At 47.3% G+C, this 10,000-nt stretch overlaps 1 pseudogene across 1 annotated transcript in view; it reads left to right on the top strand.

The window, feature by feature from the left end:
* The window catches only part of LOC306927630 (ephrin type-A receptor 4-A-like), an 86,623-nt pseudogene that overhangs the window by 14,861 nt on the left and 61,762 nt on the right, over positions 1-10,000 (top strand). Inside the window, exon 5 of the transcript XR_013792490.1 lies at positions 1,480-1,840. The product of XR_013792490.1 is annotated as an ephrin type-A receptor 4-A-like (transcript). The remainder of the gene's footprint in view (positions 1-1,479; positions 1,841-10,000) is intronic.

Here is a 10,000-nt window from a genome sequence, read left to right as displayed (position 1 = left end):
GTTATAGCGCTAAAAAGTCCTGGGTGTTCATTTGAACTGTGGGAAGTGCGCAAATGTAACCAAATGGACCCGCAAAGGGTCTACCCAGAGTTCAAACGAACACCCAGGGTTTTTACTGTGTTGGGGTTGGGTTTTAATGGGAATCACATGGGTGAAATAAATAAAAACAGACCCGGGGAGAGAGCCAGTGAACTGAATGAATTTGAACTAAATCCGTTTTCACTCGGCTGCAGCTCCCATAAATCAGTGTCATGTTTGAAAGTAGTTCTTAAAGCAGCCGTTTCTATACTGTTCCATTTTATTGTTGCATCGGTTGTTGTTGAGGTTTTTTTTTCATTCCCCTTTTTGCAATTTAGGGCTTTATTGTGGTGTATTGTATCAGAGCAGGATTTTATTGTATGGTACAGTTTGAGTAGCTTCTCATTTTTACGACCGTGTTTGTTAACTGGAGTTTTGGAGAGTTGTATTTTTTATCATTATTTAAATGCAACGCAACAGACGAGGGACAACTTCAGATGTTTAACACATTAGTCCTTATCTCCAGACAATACAATGTGAGCTGTGAATTGAGAAGAATTCTCCCCAGAACTGCTGAGGAAGCTTCTGTCCGGGGTAGGAATTAAGAGCCATTAGTCACGACTCACGAGTGGAGGAAGTTTCTAGTTCAGCATGTCCCATTTCACAAGTTTTTGTGGCTGCATTTAGGATGTTCAAAAAGCCGCGAGGAGCTAAACATGAGCGTGAGACACTCTTGACTGTAATGACACACACACAAGAATCCATTCATCCATCCGTTCATTCCACAAGCACATTAAGATTACAACAGTTCCCAGCAAACTATTATCTAAGCGTGGATGTTGCTGTACTTTTTTTTTACGGTCAACAGAAATGATCGGCTCCCACGCTCAACGCCTCTCCGTCTAACAAACCTTTCCACGCTCTATAGTGCCCGGGCTGGTGGGCACTAGACTGCCAGTGCAGTGCCCAGTTTGTCAATCAATGTGAAATGGCTTATGTCAATAATAATAATAATCTATCTATAAATGCACCACGTCTCTGTCTGTCTGTACGTACGTGAACCGTTGTCTCGAGAACCGTTCGCCCCACCGACTTCAAATTCGACACGTGCGTTCCACACCCCCACAGGGAGTGCTGTGCCCGGTGTCGAGTCGGTCGGACCCACGGTTGTCCAGAACCGCCACAAAAAACCTGGGCTCTGGACAGGGCCCCTGCCCAGCCCAGGGTTCATATATGGATCTGGCTCGCTTATAGCTCGCTCTGTGGTGTCTCTCGTTTGCTCAAGTTCGCTTGAGACGGCGCCCCTCTGTCGCGATCTATGGGGGGGGGACACCTCAGTTTTGGGGTTTTCTATTTGTGTATGTACAGATTTATCCGTGTTATTTCACCGTGTTTGGGTGAGATTGGGTTGGGTTTCCAGGTGTAAAACTCCATCGTTTTTGTTGTGTCCCCCCCCTACAGGTGGACGTGGGCGACCGTATCATGAAGCTGAACACGGAGGTGCGCGACGTGAAGGTGGCGGTAGCGCGGAAGGGCTTCTACCTGGCCTTCCAGGACGTGGGCGCCTGCATCGCGCTGGTGTCCGTGCGCGTCTTCTACAAGACCTGCCCGCTGACGGTGCGCAACCTGGCCACCTTCCCCGACACGGTGACGGGCCAGGACACCTCGTCGCTGGTGGAGGTGCGCGGCTCCTGCGTCAACCGCTCCGAGGAGAGGGAGGAGCCCAAGATGTACTGCGGCGCCGACGGGGAGTGGCTGGTCCCCATCGGGGGCTGTCTCTGCAGCCCGGGGTACGAGGAGGACCAGGACGGGGCCTGTCAAGGTGAGAGAGCTGAGCTGACACTTTGTTCTAGAGGTCTCAAATTCTGCCTGAACACGACCCTATACCTGACCCGGCCCGACTAATTAGTCGGGCCGGGCAGAGCCTCGAGTTCCTTTGAAAATGCCCCTAGTGGCCCAACGGTAAGGCCGACGGACATGGAAGTGGATGTGATGGATGCAGCGTGAAGAGAACTTTACTACAGTATCTAGTTTGTCGACCTTCCTAGCCTGTGTTATTGCAGAAAAACGACAGCGACAAAGGCCAAAACTCAAACGAAAATCAGCGATCGAAAATCGGCAAAAGTGTCAGTTTTCAAGATGTTTTGGCCATTATCTCTGGAACGGAAGGTCCAATCTGCTCAGTTCAAAGCTTGTTGGATGCGTGCCTTTGAGGACATTACGTGCACAATGACACCATTTTGGGTTTGTCGTGTTCACATCACAGGCTTACCCGTGTAAGGAAGTGGCTGAAATCAATTTTGTATAGACATTGATTGATTGATTGATTGATTGATTGATTGATTGATTGATTGATTGATTGATTGATTGATTGATTGATTGATTGATTGATTGATTGATTGATTGATTGATTGATTGATTGATTGATTGATTGATTGATCGATCGACCGACCGACCGACCGACCGACCGATTTGATATTTTATTAACATGCTTGTGCAGCGCTAAAATAATAACGGTGAGGTTGTGGTGCTGTGAGTTGTGGTGAGGTTTCTGTGAGGTTGTGGTGAGTTTGAGTGTCCCCAAATCTGATTTGCAAATAAATCGGTTTCCATAATGTTGCTTTTGCTGTTAGTAAAACATTCCAATCTGAATAGTTGGGAAGTGATTTTCACTGCCAGTGTGAACACAACCCGGCCTGGAGATAATACGCCAGTGTCAGGACAGGACAGGACAGGACAGGACAGGGCGGGGCTCATTATAATAATACGCCAGTGTCAGGACAGGGCGGGGCAGGGCGGGGCAGGGCGGGGCGGGGCTCATTATATGATAATACGCCAGTGTCAGGACAGGACAGGGCGGGGCTCATTATATGATAATACGCCAGTGTCAGGACAGGACAGGACAGGACAGGGCAGGGCGGGGCAGGGCGGGGCTCATTATATGATAATACGCCAGTGTCAGGACAGGACAGGACAGGACAGGACAGGACAGGACAGGACAGGACAGGACAGGGCAGGGCGGGGCTCATTATATGATAATACGCCAGTGTCAGGACAGGACAGGGCAGGGCGGGGCAGGGCGGGGCTCATTATATGATAATACGCCAGTGTCAGGACAGGACAGGACAGGGCAGGGCGGGGCTCATTATATGATAATACGCCAGTGTCAGGACAGGACAGGACAGGACAGGGCGGGGCAGGGCAGGGCGGGGCTCATTATATGATAATACGCCAGTGTCAGGACAGGACAGGGCGGGGCAGGGCAGGGCGGGGCAGGGCGGGGCTCATTATATGATAATACGCCAGTGTCAGGACAGGACAGGGCAGGACAGGGCAGGGCGGGGCTCATTATATGATAATACGCCAGTGTCAGGACAGGACAGGACAGGACAGGGCGGGGCAGGGCGGGGCAGGGCGGGGCTCATTATATGATAATACGCCAGTGTCAGGACAGGACAGGACAGGACAGGGCGGGGCAGGGCAGGGCGGGGCTCATTATATGATAATACGCCAGTGTCAGGACAGGACAGGACAGGGCGGGGCAGGGCAGGGCGGGGCAGGGCGGGGCTCATTATATGATAATACGCCAGTGTCAGGACAGGACAGGGCAGGGCGGGGCTCATTATATGTAACATGACTGTGATTACAGCGCTCATTGTTATGTGCTCTATCTGATACCGTCACGCTGCATACCAGCACTCTTTAACACATTTTGACCTGGGAACGATTCTACAAATGTCTTCTAAATCCATGAAAAACCCTGTTGTAGTGCTCACTATTCTATTTCATGTCAAGGAGCCCTAGAATTATATGTAATTGGCCGCCGACCCCCATCTGAAAATATGTTGTTCCAGGGACCCCCCCAGAAGCAAAGATTTGAGTTAAAAACGTTACGCTCTGAAAGAATAAATATTCAATGATTTGAACTACATTTTCACGATTTTTTAAAAATAGCAGACCTACAAGTTCATAGCACGGCACTCGGTGCCGCGCTATGAGCTTGTAGATCTGCTATTTTTCAATAGCTAAAGTATAACACAATGCTTAAAACACCAAAGGGGGTTCCCGCCCCAAAATGGGTTAACACGAGAAAGAAAGAAAGAAAGAAAGAAAGAAAGAAAGAACGAAAGAACGAAAGGGGCTTTTCAGATCATTGTTGCCATTATAGCACAGCTGTTGTCTACGAAAGATATTCCTTTGTTGTTGTTTGTTTTTCTTTTACGCTCGTACAACAATGACACATCCAGAGCACCTGGAAATGTTTTCTGAAAGACATAAAGCACTTTAGCATTGCATAGAACCCCCCCCCCCCCCCCCCAATGTATCTGGTTGCCATAGAAACATCCAACCTTCTGCGAGAGAGAAAGTGCTAAATCTGTGATTCTCGTCCTTTTTCATTTCATTTAATTTAATTTCAGGGATCCCCTGTTTGATAATGCATTAGACCACGGATCCACATTTGATATGATTTTGTTATCGTCTCTGGGAGCCTATAATCTAATGTATACTGCCAAATCATCAGTGTTCATATTTTAAGTATAGGGTCCATTTGGTTCCACTTGTACACTCAGTCAGGTCCCTCTAGTCTAGAATCAATAAGAGAATTGCTGAGACAAACATTTTTAATGAATTTCCCGTTCACAATAACTTCAGAGCTTCCCACAATCTTTGGGAGAGAGATTGCATCACAGGTTGAATCCCAGATTCTTCAGAATCAGAGTTTTCACGTCAGAGTTTTGCAGCGTTTTCACGTCACCTTTTGGTGCCCCAGTCAGGTTTGGATCCCATAGAAGCCAGCATGTCATCTATGGCAGCGGTTCCCAAAGTGGGGTCCACGGACCCCTAGGGGTACGCGACGCATAGCCAGGGGGTACCCGAAATAATTCCCAGGAAAAAAAATAAAAAATAAAATTAACTTTTTTTAACATTAAAATTATGTTTATATACGTGGTCATTTCTGCCAAGTTGCGCAATAAACTTATTTTTTGTGGTGTTCATTGTGTTTCTCCCATGTTTGCTTTGGGCCAATAGCTGACATGATTACTAAAACTATAACATCAGTCAACCTGTCGTGACCCCAAACAGTAACAGCAGGACGCATGCTGCAGAAACAACAAAAAGACACTTGAAAGGTTTCTGCGGCCGCTTCAGATGAGGGGGTACCTGGAAAAATGTCTACCCCAAAAGGGGTACCTGGTCCAAAAAAGTTTGGGAACCCCTGATCTATGGAACCATGTTGCACAGAGAAAATAGCCCATCTACAAGCTGAAAATAATGTTGTGCTGCAACATATCGAGAGCTTCTAGCTATTTTCAGATATTATCCCAGGATTGGCCTCAATCTGTGAGTTCTTCATCTGGTTGGCAGTATGTGGAAAAGCAGTATCAATGTTTCTACAACATCATCAATTTATGTTGTGTCTTATTGTTTAGGAAACAGTGGCATCTTTGTCTCAACTGGCGTGCGTGCGTGCAGGACTTGGCCATACAACACATTTTCATCTTATTTTAGCTTTAATCCGCCTATTGGAAACCCAGAAAGGATGCGTTGAGTCGGTACTACCATGGGTTCATGTCTTGTTTTCTTTCCAACAGATGCTAGGCTCATTGTTGTGTATATGGATGCTAGGGTCATTGTCGTGCAGACAAGTGCTAGGCTCATTGTCGTGTAGATGGATGCTAGGTTAATTGGCGTGTAGATGGATGCTAGGTTCATTGCTGTGTATATGCTAGGTTCATTGTCATGTAGATGGATGCTAGGTTCATTGTCGTATAGACAGATGCTAGGCTCATTGTTGTGTAGATGGATGCTAGGGTCATTGTCGTGCAGACAAGTGCTAGGCTCATTGTTGTGTATATGGATGCTAGGGTCATTGTCGTGCAGACAAGTGCTAGGCTCATTGTTGTGTAGATGGATGCTAGGTTCATTGGCGTGTAGATGGATGCTAGGTGCATTGGCGTGTAGATGGATGTTAGGTTCATTGCTGTGTATATGCTAGGTTCATTGTCATGTAGATGGATGCTAGGTTCATTGTCGTGTAGACAGATGCTAGGTTCATTGTCGTGTAGATGGATGCTAGGTTCATTGTCGTGTATATGGATGCTAGGTCCATTGCTGTGTATATGGATGCTAGGTTCATTGTCGTGTAGATGGATGCTAGGTTCATTCATTGTCGTGTAGATGGATGCTAGGTCCATTGCTGTGTATATGGATGCTAGGTTCATTGTCGTGTAGATGGATGCTAGGTTCATTCATTGTCGTGTAGATGGATGCTAGGGTCATTGTCGTGTAGATGGATGCTAGGGTCATTGTCGTGTAGATGGATGCTAGGGTCATTGTCGTGTAGATGGATGCTAGGTTCATTGCTGTGTATTTGGATGCTAGGTTCATTGTCGTGTATATGGATGCTAGGGTCATTGTCGTGTAGATGGATGCTAGGTTCATTGTCGTGTATTTGGATGCTAGGTTCATTGCTGTGTATTTGGATGCTAGGTTCATTGTCGTGTAGATGGATGCTAGGTTCATTGCTGTGTATTTGGATGCTAGGTTCATTGTCGTGTAGATGGATGCTAGGTTCATTGCTGTGTATTTGGATGCTAGGTTCATTGTCGTGTAGATGGATGCTAGGTTCATTGCTGTGTATTTGGATGCTAGGTTCATTGTCGTGTATACGGATGCTAGGTTCATGGTGGTATCCTATATCTTCTTTGAGGCAGTGCATCTTCCTCTGCTGAACCCTACAGTCTGTGACGGTTCATGTACCTTGTTGTTTGTTGACCACAGCTCATGTTTACACTGATTATTCTGATCTCACGCATGCAAGTCTCTCTGGATGAGAGCATCTGCTGAATGCCTACGGTGTAATGTGTAATTATACCATGCGCTGGGAAACTGACAACAGTAGATTCATAGTATTATGTCATTTAACTCTCGCTTTCACTTTGCACCACTGTATCTGGCACTGGGTTGTTCTCGGCGTGGGCTCCCGCAAAACTGGTTAAAATACCATTAAAACCGTTTCATCCACTTTAACCCTATTTGAAAATAGCCGATCAACGAGCTCACACCTGATTATTATGCAATGCATTGGGATATATATACAACTATATATCCTTCCTTGACATGAAAAGTGTGAGAGCCACATGGTGAAATTTGAAAGTGACAGTCAACTGGATTCTATAACACGATGCAAGCCTAATATCCAGATTCAATCTATACATTCAGAGATGCATGTTAAAGAAAGTGGTAGAGGAGGAGGAGGCCTGTATGAGAGGAGGAGGAGGAGGAGGAGGAGGAGGCCTGTATGAGAGGAGGAGGCCTGTATGAGAGGAGGAGGAGGAGGAGGAGGAGGCCTGTATGAGAGGAGGAGGAGGAGGAGGAGGAGGCCTGTATGAGAGGAGGAGGCCTGTATGAGAGGAGGAGGAGGAGGAGGAGGAGGCCTGTATGAGAGGAGGAGGCCTGTATGAGAGGAGGAGGAGGAGGAGGAGGAGGAGGAGTCCTGTATGAGAGGAGGAGGAGGAGGAGGAGGCCTGTATGAGAGGAGGAGGCCTGTATGAGAGGAGGAGGAGAGGAGGAGGAGGAGGCCTGTATGAGAGGAGGAGGAGGAGGAGGAGGAGGCCTGTATGAGCGCTTAGTGACACATGTTTGCAACGATGTGCTTTATAGTGTTTGTGGGAGATGTGGGGGAGGGGAGGGGGGGTCCGACAGACAAACTGGAGGACACTTTTACAACACTACGTTACTCCCTTCCATCAATCACACACACGCACTCGCGCACGCACACACACACACACACACACACACACACACACACACACACACACACACACACACACACACACACACACACACACACACACACACACACAGTCACACACACACAGTCACACACAGACTCGAGCGAGATTGACTGCATGCCTGCTCTCCGGGGCTTATTCATGAAGCGCATCCCAGCAGGCTAATTGTATAACAAACAGACCCATAATTCCCTGAAAGAGAGAAAAGAAGAGATTGAAAAAGGGAGAGCATGGACAGACGGAAGCACGGACGGACGGACATAAAGACAGAGACAGAATCGACGGGTGCCAGTTGGCAGGCGGAGCGGCGCGGAGACGTGGGCCAACATAGCGACAGTATTCCCGTTGATTTTTGAGTTATGTGTTTGTCAGCGATATTGAAGTGGTGTACTAGTCACGCCAGAGGATCCCAGCGACAAACAAATCATATCACCCCAACCCATCCCTTCAGCTCCACACTGCTCTGTCTCTCTCTCTCTCTCTGTCTGTCTCTCTGTCTGTCTCTGTCTGTCTGTCTGTCTGTCTGTCTGGTCTGTCTGTCTGTTCTGTCTGTCTGTCTGTCTGTCTGTCTGTCTGTCTGTCTGTCTGTCTGTCTGTCTGTCTGTCTGTCTGTCTGTCTGTCTCTCTCTCTCTGTCTGTCTGTCTGTCAAAGGCTGTTAACTGTGAGTGACGACCCAATTAAGCATTACACTTGTTTACAACAGGGTCCACCATGTTCAATTCATCAAAACATTTAGAGACGTACAAATAGACACTTCTATATAGACAAAGAACAGTACAGGAATTCATCATAATGGAGGTAAAAAGGGAAAAGAACATATACAGTGAGGGGGGGAAAAGGGGGGGCGGTGGGGGGGGGATTCAGATTTTACGGGGGCCAGTTTCGAATTGCAGCCATCCGTAGGTGCCCCTTTGAGAGCGGTTTTGAAGGAGTCAAGGGATTCGCATGTCCTTAATAACTGTTGGTAGGGCGTTCCACATTTTGGTGGCATAGGAGCGAAAATAATTTAGTCCCTTGTTTGTGCCGAATCTGGGTTGAACATGATTCGTTGCACTCCCTCTGGTGTTGTGGGTGTGGACTTCGTTAACATTAAGGAAGTATCTACACAGGTACATGGGTAATGGTAGGCCTACTTATCATTGGTATTCACATACTCACCTTTTTATCATCATTTATAGCTGACCATTTAATTGCACAAAATAATTTGATCACTTTGGAAATGAACTATAACATCTGTGAGTTTGACACACACTGATGAAGACATCATGTTAGCATAACGATGAAGACATGTTAGCATAACGATGAAGACATCATGTTAGCATAACGATGAAGACATCATGTTAGCATAACGATGAAGACATCATGTTAGCATAACGATGAAGACATCATGTTAGCATAACGATGAAGACATCATGTTAGCATAAACGATGAAGACATCATGTTAGCATAACGATGAAGACATCATGTAGCATAACGATGAAGCTGCGGCGATTTCGTTAACTGGCGAGTTCTTCGGTTCTCTCTTTCCCACTCAATCTTGAGCGTGATTCCTCCTTCGTGTCGACGCTGTCGAGTGCTGAAAATGGCAGATCTGTGAGTTCATAACACGTCGCGGAAGCGGCAACAATTGTACACTTGGAAATCTGTTGTTCACGAAGGAACACAGATTTGGCACCTCTCTCTCTCTCCCTCTTCCTTTTCTCTCGGCATGAAAAGGACAAGGAGGAGGTGTGTGTGTGTGTGTGCGTGTGCGTGTGCGCGTGTGCGCGTGTGTGTGTACGTGTGCGTGTGCACGTGTGTGTGTGTGGCCACGCGCAGCGCAGGCTGCTGCCTGAAGTCTAAAAGATGTTTTCTCCTCAAGTAAGATTTAGGAGAGACCCTTGACTCTGTTGAGCCCACAACAGATGTGAAGTGCCATTTATATCTATATATCTATCTATCTGACCCTCCTCCTCCTCCTCCCCTCTCTCTCTCTCTCTCTCTCTCTCTCTCTCATCTCTCTCTCTCCTCTCTCTCTCTCTCTCTCTCTCTCTCTCTCTCTCTCTCTCTCTCTCTCTCTCTGGCTCTGCCTCCATGCCTGTGAGGCTGTTGGCCAGGCTCAGCTGCTTCTCCCCTGGAATCAATCAGGATGCTAGATGGAAGGCAGAGATTCTTCTGGCCGCCGCGGTGCCGTGCGGTGCGGTGC

The sequence above is a fragment of the Electrona antarctica genome (assembly GCF_951216825.1).
Source record: "Electrona antarctica genome assembly, chromosome: 1".
NCBI classification, from domain to species: Eukaryota; Metazoa; Chordata; class Actinopteri; order Myctophiformes; family Myctophidae; genus Electrona; species Electrona antarctica.
This window is presented reverse-complemented; position numbering and strand designations above follow the sequence as displayed.